We start from the raw sequence: 12,063 nt of genomic DNA on the forward strand, positions 1-12,063 counted from the left end.
GTTCAGAAAGGACCCTGTGCTGAGCTTCTGGAGATGAGAGAGAGGCCGTCTGCTCTCAGAAGCTGCCTAAAAAGAAAGCAAGACAATAGCATACTACCCACTATTTCTTGAGCTCTTACATGCATCCTATTATTTAATCTTCACTACGACCCTCTGAGGGAGATACTGTGTGTTATTCCTATTTTGTACTTGAGAAAAGTCAAGTTCAGAACCGTTAAGTCACTAGCCCAAGATGATCACAGTCAGGGGAACTGGATTTGAACCTAGATCTGTTTGACTCAAAAACCTGTGCTGTTAACCTGAACAATATTATGCCTCTTGCGAGGGCTTAAAACTCCATAAAAAGAAGTGAGGGAATCATGTCCCTTAAGAGAGCCACAGACATTGTGCTGGGAAAGTTCAGGGGGCTGAGACTGCTTCCTTTTTTGGGATCAGAAAGCCCTTCCTTTCTTGGAGGAAGTGGTGTTTGGGCTGGAGCTGGGAGGATGAGGAGGAGTTCGGTGGTCAGAGATGGGAGGGAAGGGCTTCATGAACAAAGACCCAGAGGTGAGAAGGCATGAGGAGTCCAGGGCAAGGCAAGGGCTTCGGTAGAGTATGAGGGGACTTCCCGCGAGATGAGACTGCAGAGGTACTCGTGGAATAACTCAGGCCACCTGAGCTGGAAGGGCAGAGAGCTGGGGACTCTCATGACACAGACCAGGAAGCCAAAGTTCCAGCAGGAAAACAAAACCCAGGTCTCCAGACGACAGGCCAGGACTCATTCCCTAGCAGACTGGAAAAGGGAGAGGGGGCTGGTTGTGGGGGTGATGGGAAGCCACCGAAGATGTTTGAGCAGAGGCTCGGCGTGGTCTGGGCATTTTGACTTTGTATTCGGAGCCCCAGAGCCACAGGGCAGTCCTAGACGGGAGGCTGTGTCAGGCAGTAGCACACAGTAGGGCTGTTGTGACTCAGGAGCCCTACTGGGTCTGGCTGTGGGCCTGTGCTGAGTGGACAGGGCAGCCCCTTCCCTCCAACTTCTGCTGGTAGCCAGTAGTTGTCTCCCTGCACAGTGACTGAGTTTGCTCCTTCCGTCGCGGGTACATTCGCAGGCTTAAAACGAACCATGGGAGACGGCATGGCAAGTGTGGTTAAGACACACAGGCTGCGGAGTCAGGCAGGAGTAGGTTGGAACCCACCTCTTCGTGCTCTAGTTTTCTCAGTGTAGACAGAGGGATGCAATGGGACCCTCATGCAGTTTAAATGGAATGCTGTATTGAAGACAGGAGAGTACCTGGCATTTGCAAGCCCTCGCTCAAGGTGAGGACTATTGTGGGTATTCCCAGGATGGCTCAGCATGTTCTGTCTCCTAAGTAGCAGCCCCGTCAGGGCAGTCTGCACCGGCATTGGGGCTGCAGATCCTGCTTGGTCTGGAACAACAGAGAAACCAAACAGCGCCCAAAGGCCCACGTCAGGTGGCCAGCGTCAGACTTTTGGATTTTGACAGCCCTGCTTAAGTCAGAGAAGCTTGCTGCCTAGGAATGAAAAAGTCAGACCGTTCTGTCCTTTCATCCATCCCACAAGTTATTATTTGTTAGTGGCTTACCATGGCGGCACTGCCCGGCCGACGCCTGCCCGTGGGGGGGACGGGAGCACCGCGCAGGCTGGCCTGGCATTGAGTCACTCCTACTCCCGGCATGGCCCTTCACGGCCCATAAAAGCTTCTCGGTGTACGCTTGTGGCAGGATCTGTTTTTGACATCTGAATGCATTTTTCTTTCCTTCTTTTTTTTTTTTTTTTTCCCCATTTGCCAACCCCTATGCTCCAAGTTAACAGCCTGGCCCTTCCAATTCCTCTGCCTCAGGATTTCTTGCATGGAGCAAAGCAGTTGATTGAAGAGAGGGCTCTTGATTGGCAGAAGCCAAACCTCCTTGCATAAATGATACTGGGTGTCTTAGAGTGGACAGAGCCTTGAACCTAGGATGGGAGAAGGCAGTGGGTCCCTTTAAGGCAGGGGTGGGGAACACCTGGCTGTGAGATCATTTGGTCTGGCCCTGCCAAGGCCTGAGGGTTACCCGGGGCTTTCTGCTCTGGTAACCGGGCCTATTTTTTCCTTCTCTGCTTATGTCTGTCTAACTGCCTACTATGGCGCCACTATCTAACTCCAGAACATCCCATCACCCCAGAAAGAAACTTGTACCTATTAGCAGTTACTCCCTGTCATCTGTTCTGGTCTTCACCTGAGCACCCTCCCCCACCCACCCTCCTGGTCACTGCTAATCTATTTTCTGTCTTTATAAACTTGCCAGTTCTGAACATTTCCTATAAATGGGATCATATGATATGTGGTCTTTTATGACTGGCTCCTTTTACTTAACATAATGTTTTCAAGTTCTTCCCTATTATAACATGGGTCAGTACTTCATTCCATTTATGGCTGAATAGGATTCCTCTGTATGGAGATCCCGTAGTTTATGTATTCATTCATCAGCTGATGGATATTTGGGTTTTTCTACATTTTGGCTATTATGAATATGCCACTATAAATATTCATATACAAGTTTTTTGTAGACATATGCTTGTAATTGTCCTGGGCACATATCTAGGAGTAGAATTGCTGGGTCATATAATACTCTATATTTCACTGTTTTCTAATGACTATACCATTTTGCATCACCACCAGCGGTGTATGATCTTAGTGGGTGTGAAGTGATATTGTAGTTTTGATTTTTCATTTTCCTAATGACTAATGATGTTGAGCATCTTTTCTTATGCTTATTGGTCATTTGCATATCTCTTTTAGAGAAATATCTATTCAAAATTCCCCCACTTTATTTATTAATTTTTTTTCTTGATTTCAGAGAGGATAGGGAGAGGGAAAGAGAGATAAAAACATCAATGATGAGAAAGAATCTTTGATTGGTTGCCTCTTGTACACCCCACCCTGGGGATTGAGCCCACAACCTGGGCATATGCCCAGACCAGGAACTGAACTGTGACCTCCTGGTTCAGCGGTTGATGCTCAACCACTGAGCTACGCTTACTGGGCATCTTTCCCCATTTTTATAATTCAGGTATTTAGCTTTTTATTATTAGATACAAGTCACTTAGTAGATATATGATTTGCAAATATTTTCTTCTGTTTTGAGGATTATCTTTTCACTTTTTTTTTAACCCAAAAGTTTTAAATTTTGATTTAGTTCAACTTATCTTTGTGTGTGTGTGTGTGTGTGTGTGTGTGTGTGCGCGCGCCTTTGATATATCTAAGAAACTATTGCCTAACCCAAGGTCACAAAGATTTACTCCCATGTTTTCTTCTAAGAGTTCTACAGTTTTAGCTCTTATATTTAGGGCTGTGATCCATTTCAGTTCATTTTTGTGTACGATGATGTGGCTATCCAGTTGTACCAATGATGCTGTTATAATTAACTAGACAGTAATAACAGGAAGGAGGCGAAGGGAAGGCCAGACATGAGCATGTCCACCTGGGCAGCTCCCCAGGGAATCACTGGTCCATTCCCCGCAAATCGCTGGAGGTAGGGGTCCAGCAAAGGAGAGCTGGTGCGTGCACAGTGAGGCAGAGGTGAGGATGGGAAGGTCCCTGTCAGTGTAACCTGGAAACAAAGGTCATTGGCTAGAGGGGGTAGAACCATGGCCAGTGACACCTTAGAAGGTGAAATCCCCGGACAAAGGCGTTCTCTCACTCTTGCTGCTCTCTTGTTCCTGTTTTTGTTCCCCCTTCATTGCACTTGTCCGTGTTCCCAAAGCCAGGCAGACCCCACGCACAATTGACCACTAGCATAGCTGAGAACACAAACTACGCTGGCCAGAGGCTGGATTGGCCTGTGCAAATGCGGAATGGAAACGCTAGACAACGACTTCCAGCCTAGCTCCGCTCTAGGAGGCCTGACAGACAGAGCCGGGCTTCCTCCACGGCCGCCAGAGGGAGCGGGGACCTTGGGCACCCCACGCAAATAAATGCCATGCGTTCTCCCACGCCAATCTCGGGGAATTCCTCTTCTCGTGACATTGCAAGAAGCCCCTTCCACTGGCAACTGGTGCGGACCCGGAGAGCTCCCCACCGAGAACACCCGCGCCCTGTGTTGAAAGGACTTAATTTTCCCGTTGAATTATCTTGACACCTTTGTAAAAAAAAAAAAAAAAAAATCAATTGACTGTAAATATAAAGGCTTATTACTGGCATCTCAGTTCTATTCCATTGATCTACATATCTATCCCTATGCCAGTGCCATCCTGTAGCTTTGGTTACTGTAGGTTTGTGGTAGGTGTGTGCCCCCCCCCCCCCCCCCGCCCCCCTTGTCCCACCAGGTCATTGCAGTTGCCCAGCCCCTACTAGGTGCATGAATGTTGAAAAGAGGCAGCCACTCCCTTTGACGCTGGGGCACAGGTGCACGCACACACGTACACCGGGGGCCTCAGGGCTTCGTAGCTCCTTCCGAAAAGCACAGGCTTCCTCTCCGGCCGCCTGTGTGAGTTCATTTCCTCCCCGGATCCTTCCCGGGTGAGGAGGCTCCAGTTGCACACAAAGGGCAGACTGCAGGCTGCCTCAGAGACAGACTCTTCTGCTCGGCGGCTTCCCTAGCAGAGGGAGCTTCACAGCTGTCAAGACCTCTGCCACCTCACCCTCCGGAGCCCCACGTACTCTGACAGTGTTAATACCTACCTCTCAGGGCGGTGGAAGAATAAATTAGATAACGTGTCAAGCACCAAAGATAAGTGCTTTAGAGGCATTCACTCCTAAGAGATAGGCACTCCGCTTCCTTTACAAAGCTGGGGAAACTGAGGCACACACAGAAGCGGCCGCAGACCAGGGCTCCATGGAATTCCGTGGTAGAGCCAGGACTCACCGGTCTGACTCGGAGCCGTGCGTCCCGGACGGAGTGGCAGGGACCGGCAGCAGGAGGAGACCCCACTAGGGGCTAATCCTGGGGCGAAGTCTGCCCCTGCCCCTGCCCCTGCCCGGGTCCCTGCCCCTGTCCCTGCCCCTGCCCCTGCCCTGGTCCCTGCCCCTGCCCCTGCCCGGGTCCCTGCCCCTGCCCCTGCCCCTGCCCCGGTCCCTGGCTGCCGTCCCCCAGGAGGCCTGTCTGGCTGGACAGACGGGGGAAGGGTCCCCCGAAGCCAGCGCGGCTTCTAAACCCGCGGAGCTGCGTTCTGCTTCGGTGGCCCCGCCGCTAGGCACGCAGCCGGCGGCGCCGACACTCCCGCCAGAGACGCACAGGGAACAAACAGGGAGGCTCCGATGCTGATGCGGCCCCGCCGGGCGGTCACGGCGGAGCCTCCTCGCCGCTCAGCGGGCTCAGCGGGCGGCGGGGCGGCGGGGCGGCGGGGCGGCGGGCTGGGGCTCAGCGTCCCCGCGGCCGGAGCGGGAGGCCCCGAGCGGGGCCGGGGCTGCGGGGCTGTGCGCTCCATGTCGAGACCTGGGAGTGGGCGCCTGGCTCCTAGCGCCAGGCCGCGCTGCAGACCTGCACCTGGTTCCATAATTAAAAAAAAGTCTTTTAAAAATCGAAAAAGCGATCAACGCTAGTCGTGAAAAGCTCAAACAATACAACGATGCATAAAGTAAGACGCGAAAGTCCCTCCAATTGTTCCTTCTCAAACCTTCTCTCCAGGATAGCCACCCTTAACAGACTGGCTTGTAGCCTCCCAGGCTTTTAATACGCACAGCAATTTGATTAAAAAAAACCCCAAAAAACAAAATCGAAACTACAGTTCCCCGCCACCTCCCTCATCCCTGTTACACACCCTGGTCTCTCGCTTGCCTTTTTCACATAAGAATGTGCCTGGAGATCTCGCCACAGCTCACCAGGCCCTGTCCTATCTAATTCTTTCCAAAAGCCGACTAATAACCCAGAATACCACGGTGCAATGATTAATTGAACCTTTTTCCTGCTACTACTAATTAAGTGATTGCTACACGCCAGGGCTTTAACTAAGCCCCTTACCTGTATGCATCGTGTTATTTAGTCGTTATAACCAAGGCAGTGTAAGAAATCCCCTTTTAAGAAATGAAGAAACACAAAATAAAGCATCTCCTACTGCTGGCATTGCTTCATCCAGCTAACGTCAGGAACGTACAGTAATAAAAACAGCATGCCCCGAATAGGAGACAAAAGTACTGTAATCTAAAATGAGACTTAAGAGCAGAAGTGCTAGGTAACCAGTAATGCCACTCACAGAGAAAGTCACCTGTACTGTTAGTCTTTGAAGATTTGCTTTATCACCTCAACTCAACCTCCTCGTGTCAGGGGGCGCAGGTTTCTAAGATGCGACAACAGATGCAGAGAAAAATGACTAGTAAGTTTCTTACCTGAATATCTGCTCTTTTTTTTTTTTTTTTTTTTTTTTTTTAGGTCTTCTACTTTTCAAATTTAAGAATGAGTTTCTCTGTTTTTTCAATCATTAGTTTTTGAAGGGTAACAACTTTGTAATACAGACTTTTCTTGTTTAGTAACTTTATTACCGAAGATTATACCATTATTTCTAATACATTATGAAGTAATTTTTATATGTAAAAATATCTAATTAATATGGAGCTATTGTTTTCTAATTAGCTGTGATCGTTGAACTATGGTCTTGATTGTTTCACATACATATATTTAAAATTCTTATTATCCTTTTAAATGATCACCCCAGGATTTTGATTAAAAAATTCGAAAGTTTGGGAATAAAAAAAAGAAAAGAAAAAAGAAAGAAACAGGTGCAGAGAGGTGAAGGAACTGGCCTGAGGTCACACAGTTAGTAAGTGGCAAAGGCAGGATGCAGACCCAGGCGGAGCTGGCTGGGAAATCTGCTTTTCTCCCAAAGCTGTGCTCAGCCCCAGGTGTCCTTCAGGTCACGGAGTGCTGGCTGGGGCTTTTCCCTACTCTGTTAGTTCTTTAGCCCACAGCAAGCTTCTGCCTATGTGTTTCTATGAGATTCTGCTGATTTCATCCTGATGATTCTAGCACAATGATTTTGATCTAGGGATTAAAAAATTGCAATTGTATTGTATTTACTTGGTAAAAAAATAAGTACTAGAGGGTCTGAAATGAAAAGTGATTCTTTCACTGGAGATTTCACTTTCCTCTTTAGAGGGGCTTAAAGGCCTGGCGTGTAGCAATCACTTAATTGTTAGCTTCTTATGCATCTTTCTAGACATTTTTAATGCAGATACTTTCCCATATAAATAGTAGCATACTAGACAGGCCTCTGTACCTTGCTTTTGCCAATTAACATTGGCTATATATATATATATATATATATATATATCAATATATATATATATTTAATATGTTTTTATTGATTTTAGAGAGAAAGGAAGGGACAGGGATAGAGAGAGAGAAACATCGATGCATCAACATAGATCAGCTAGCTGCCTTCTGCATGTCTCCTTCTGGGGATGGAGCCTGAAACCCGGGCATGTGCCCTGACCAGGAATTGCACCGGGACCTCTTGGTCCATGGTATGATGGTTCAACTACTGAGCCACACCAGCTGGGCTCACATTATATTTTGAGATAATTTTGTATTGGCATATAATAAACCGATCTCATGCTTGTTGTTTTTAAAATTCAATATTGTTTTTGGAGTAGGTAATACATGTAAAAGATTCAAAAATCAAAATAGTAGAAACAAGAATATATTGAGAAGTCTGACTCCAATCCCTGACTCCCCTGTGGGCGTTCCTCTGGCTCCCTTGGTGTCTGCTTTCATTAGAGCATCCTTTCACGTTCTCTTCATACAGCATTCACTATACTTACGTATTTAGCTATCCTATTGATGAATGGTTAGGTTTTTCAGGTTTTTCCTCCTTTTCTTTTTGTGTGTGATCACATGAGAAAGCTGCAGCGAAATGCTTGTATATACAGTCTGCATTAGTGTGTGAGTAGGAAAAATTCTTAGAAATGAAATTTCTGGATCAAAGGGCACGTAGCTTAAAAATGTGGAACTCGCCCAAACCGGTTTGGCTCAGTGGTAGAGCGTCGGTCTGTGGACTGAAAGGTCCCAGGTTCGATTTCGGTCAAGGGCATGTACATTGGTTGCGGGCACATCCCCGGTAGGGGGTGTGCAGGAGGCAGCTGGTCGATGTTTCTCTCTCATCGATGTTTCTAGGTCTCTATCTCTCTCCCTTCCTCTCTGTAAAATATCAATTAAAAAAAAATATATATAAAATGTGGAACTTATATAGCCAATTTGTCCTTCAAAGAAGTTGCACCTGTTTGTATTCCTGTTGGCAGTGCATGAGTATGCTGATATTTTCATATCTTCATTTACACTAGGTATTAATACATTTAAATTTTTTTTTGGCCAATCTGATAGATGAAAAATAATAATTTATTGTTTTAAAGCTACGGGGGTGGAAGAAACATTCCCCTACTCCCAAGGTGCTTTGGGGTGGTCTGATAATCAATAGATCAAGACAGATTAGCAGGAGAAGTGACGAAATTTAATTACATACATACGTATGGGAACCCTGCACACACGAGAGGTTACAAGGCATAAAGGGAAAATGACAGATGACACTCTGAGCACCTTGGACTTCAGAAGGTCATTGCAGGGAGAGCACATGTTTAGTAATCAGTAATTTGCCTTGCCATGTAGATAGGTTATCTCTGATAATCTCTCACTGTGGGCAAGGCCCGTGATTCAAACTCCTCTGGACAGCGCAGGGGAAGGCAGGAGTTTCTCTCAAGTCCACAGGATCTCTGTTGCTTTTAGTTTAAAATAATCTGAAAACCACTGAGGCACTTCTTGGAGTGGCTTGTTTTAAGCCTTTACATTGATGACTGAGGCTGAACATCTTTCAAATGTTTAAAAATCATCTGTATTCCTTTCTTTGTCTGTCCCTATTTTCCTATTGGATTGTTTGACCATTTCTTATTTTTTTTTTTAAAAAAAATATATATATTTTTAATTGATTTCAGAAAGGAAGGGAGAGGGTGTGAGAGATAGAAACATCAACGATGAAAGAGAATCCTTGATTGGCAGCCTCCTGCACACCACACACTGGGGACTGAGCCCGCAACCTGGGCATGTGCCCTTGACCAGAATCAAACCTGGGATCAAATTGGTCTGCAGGCCGATGCTCTATTCACTGAGCCTAACCAGCTAGGGCTCTTATTGATTTTTGGAAGTTCTAATATAACATGGAAATTAGCCTTTCCATGTTATATAAGTTTGCCATTTTAAAAATTTTGTTTTTATTTTGTCTGACAGAAAGTTTCAAATTATTGTGTAATTAAATTCATAATTAAATTTGTTAATTTAAAATAATTAATGGGACATGTATCTTACATTGATCTTAAGTACTTTTTCAAAAATATTTTTCATGTTTTCTTTTGTATTTTTTATAATTTTATAATATTTAAGTCTTTTATCTATCCAGAATATGTCTTAGTGTAAGAAGTGAGGTAAGAATTTAGTTTTTCTCCCCCAATGGCCAGCCAGTTGTCCCAACACTATTTATTAAATAATCAAAAATGTCTTCATTGTTTTGAAATGCCATCTTTATTTTATATCAAATTCTGATATATGTTTGTGTCTATTTCTAGATAATCTATTCTTTCCATTGATTAGTTTGTCTATTCATGTTTCAGTGCCAAATTGTTTTAATTACTGATGCTTTGTAATATGCTTTAATATGTTAGTAGGGCTAGTCCCCACTCTATCCCCCCCCCCCCCCCCCGAATTTTTCTGGCTAGACTTACGTGCTTATTTTTATTTTTTTTATTATTATTTTTAATTTTTTTACGTGTTTATTTTTACATATAGACTTAAGATTTACTTGTTCTGTCCCAAGAAATATCCTATTGGTACTTAAATTGGGATTATATTACATTTATAGCATTCTTCAGGGAGAATTGATATCTTTAGTGAGTCTTCTTTTTTTTAATATAAATGATTTATTTTTTAAATATATTTTATTCATTTTTTTTACAGAGAGGAAGGGAGAGGGATAGAGAGCTAGAAACATCTATGAGAGAGAAACATCAACCAGCTGCCTCCTGCACATCCCCTTGACAGGAATCGAACCTGGACCTTTCAGTCCACAGACTGACGCTCTACCCCTGAGCCAAACTGGTTTCGGCTAGTGAGTCTTCTTAATCAAGATTGCAATCTAACTTTCATTTACTCTGGGCAGAAACAGTTCATGCTCACCAAGTATTTAATTTGTTCCCCTGAATTTTGCTGTTTCTTGCAGATGGTAGGGCTACCTCTGGTTCTGGCCAGTAAAATATGAGCAGGAGTGGCATGTGACACCTGGGGGCAGAGGCAATGACAAACTCAAATCTGAGTCTCTACTTTCTCTTCCCTTGCTTCGGTGCTCATGGAACTATGAGGCAACACAGGATCAAAGCAAGCCCATTGCTGGACAGCTGTCTTCAACATTTGCCCAGATACAGAACTGACTTCAGGGGAGAAATATAAGCTGGTATTGTGTGAAGCCACTGAGATATTGGGGCCACTTGTTTCTGCAACATTATTTAGCTTAAACTGACTGATACACCCTCAGGAGAGGGTCCCCCCCTCCCTCCCGGCCCCCAGGAGAGTTTTAAAGTTTTACTCTTATATATAGAAGCTGCAGAGTGCTCACTAGGCTTATTTCTTTTTTTTGTTGCTATTGTAAATGGGATTTTCTTTCCTTCCTGTATAATTCCTAATGGCTTTTGATACAGGAAAGCTATCAATTTTTATAAGGATATTACATCTGTAATCATTCATTTTACTGACACTCTTACATTTTTTCCTAGCATATTTTCAGTTAATTACCTTAGGTTTACCTTTCCTTTTTAAAAATGTATTTTCTAGTACGAAGGTTGAAAAGGAACTGCTCTAGAGTCAGGTGTATCTTCTGTATTTGCAAAAACAGTTGAAACCGTCTTTCCACAAAGCGTAAGGCGTGCTTGGGTGTAAAGGTTTCACACGAGAGGGTTTAGTGTACGGAGGCCGTGTTCACAGGATCAGGCACAGATGCCGCCGCTAGGACTGGGTGCCACTGTGTATTCCGGTGGCCTCTGTGATAGTTCGCCTCATTGTCTATTTCCCCCCAATTTTGTGGGTTAGTTTTGTGGGCATCCTTGGGATGTCCAATTTAGCAAAATGACCTTTCTTGAACTAGAAACGCAGTTGCCTGGTGAATTCTGGGATGGGCCCGAGGAGAGCCAGGTTTGAGTATTCATTCTCTTGTGCCAGGAAAAAAGAAAAAAAAGAAAAAAAAAGAAAAAAAAGAAAAAAAAAAAAGAAAGAAAGAAAGAAAAAAGAATGCAGTTGAATACCGGCCCAAACCACTACATTTTTTGAGTGTTCAGCTAACAATTTCTGATGGAGACATTTCCAAGAGAGGAAAAGATTTGGAGCTTAACGTACAAGCCTGTCTTGAGGTTTGATGGTTAAATATTATATTCTAGAACTACAAGATGTAATAATAAAAAAAAAATTTTGGGAAAATTTCCCTATAATGGCAGATGGAGATTAAAATGCATTTGGGGACATTTCCAACATACATGAACATAGTAGAGGAAAGCGAGTCCTAAATGAGCTAACCTGTGGGAGCCAAGTCTGCCCTACGTCTCCAACCGAGGGGTGTGTTTAAGACACCCAGGGGTCTCCAGCTGAGGTGATTGTACAGGGCCGGGTGGAGGTGAGGGGGGTGGGGTGGGTAAAAGTGAAACAGCTGCCCAGCTGGTTGGTGAAAGAAATGATTCTGGAACAAAAGTCGTTTTGGTTTGGAGTTTCAGATTCCAAAATGCTAGCACCAGTGAAGATCTAACCGACATCCACACAGATGTGGAAGGATTGCCCATTCTGCACGGAGGCAACGAAGGTGCGAAAACACAGAGATTTCCACAGGCTTGTCGGGAATACAAGGAGTCAGGCGTATTTGGGACAATAACGCACCTCTCCTTGTCCGGTCTCCCACACGGAATCTCTACCCTGCTGTCTGGGCTGGGCTGGCACCAACACCATCAGGCTTAGAGACCCTCCTGGGGCAGGCGCTGATCGGCAACGCGGAGGACAGAGACCCTCACCTTCTGGCCAAAGGCTGCGTGTAAGGGCGATTTGGCCCCAAACCCTGCAGTCGGTCCTC

This window comes from Pipistrellus hanaki, assembly GCF_964339955.1.
Source record: "Pipistrellus hanaki genome assembly, chromosome: 2".
In the NCBI taxonomy this organism is placed as follows: domain Eukaryota; kingdom Metazoa; phylum Chordata; class Mammalia; order Chiroptera; family Vespertilionidae; genus Pipistrellus; species Pipistrellus hanaki.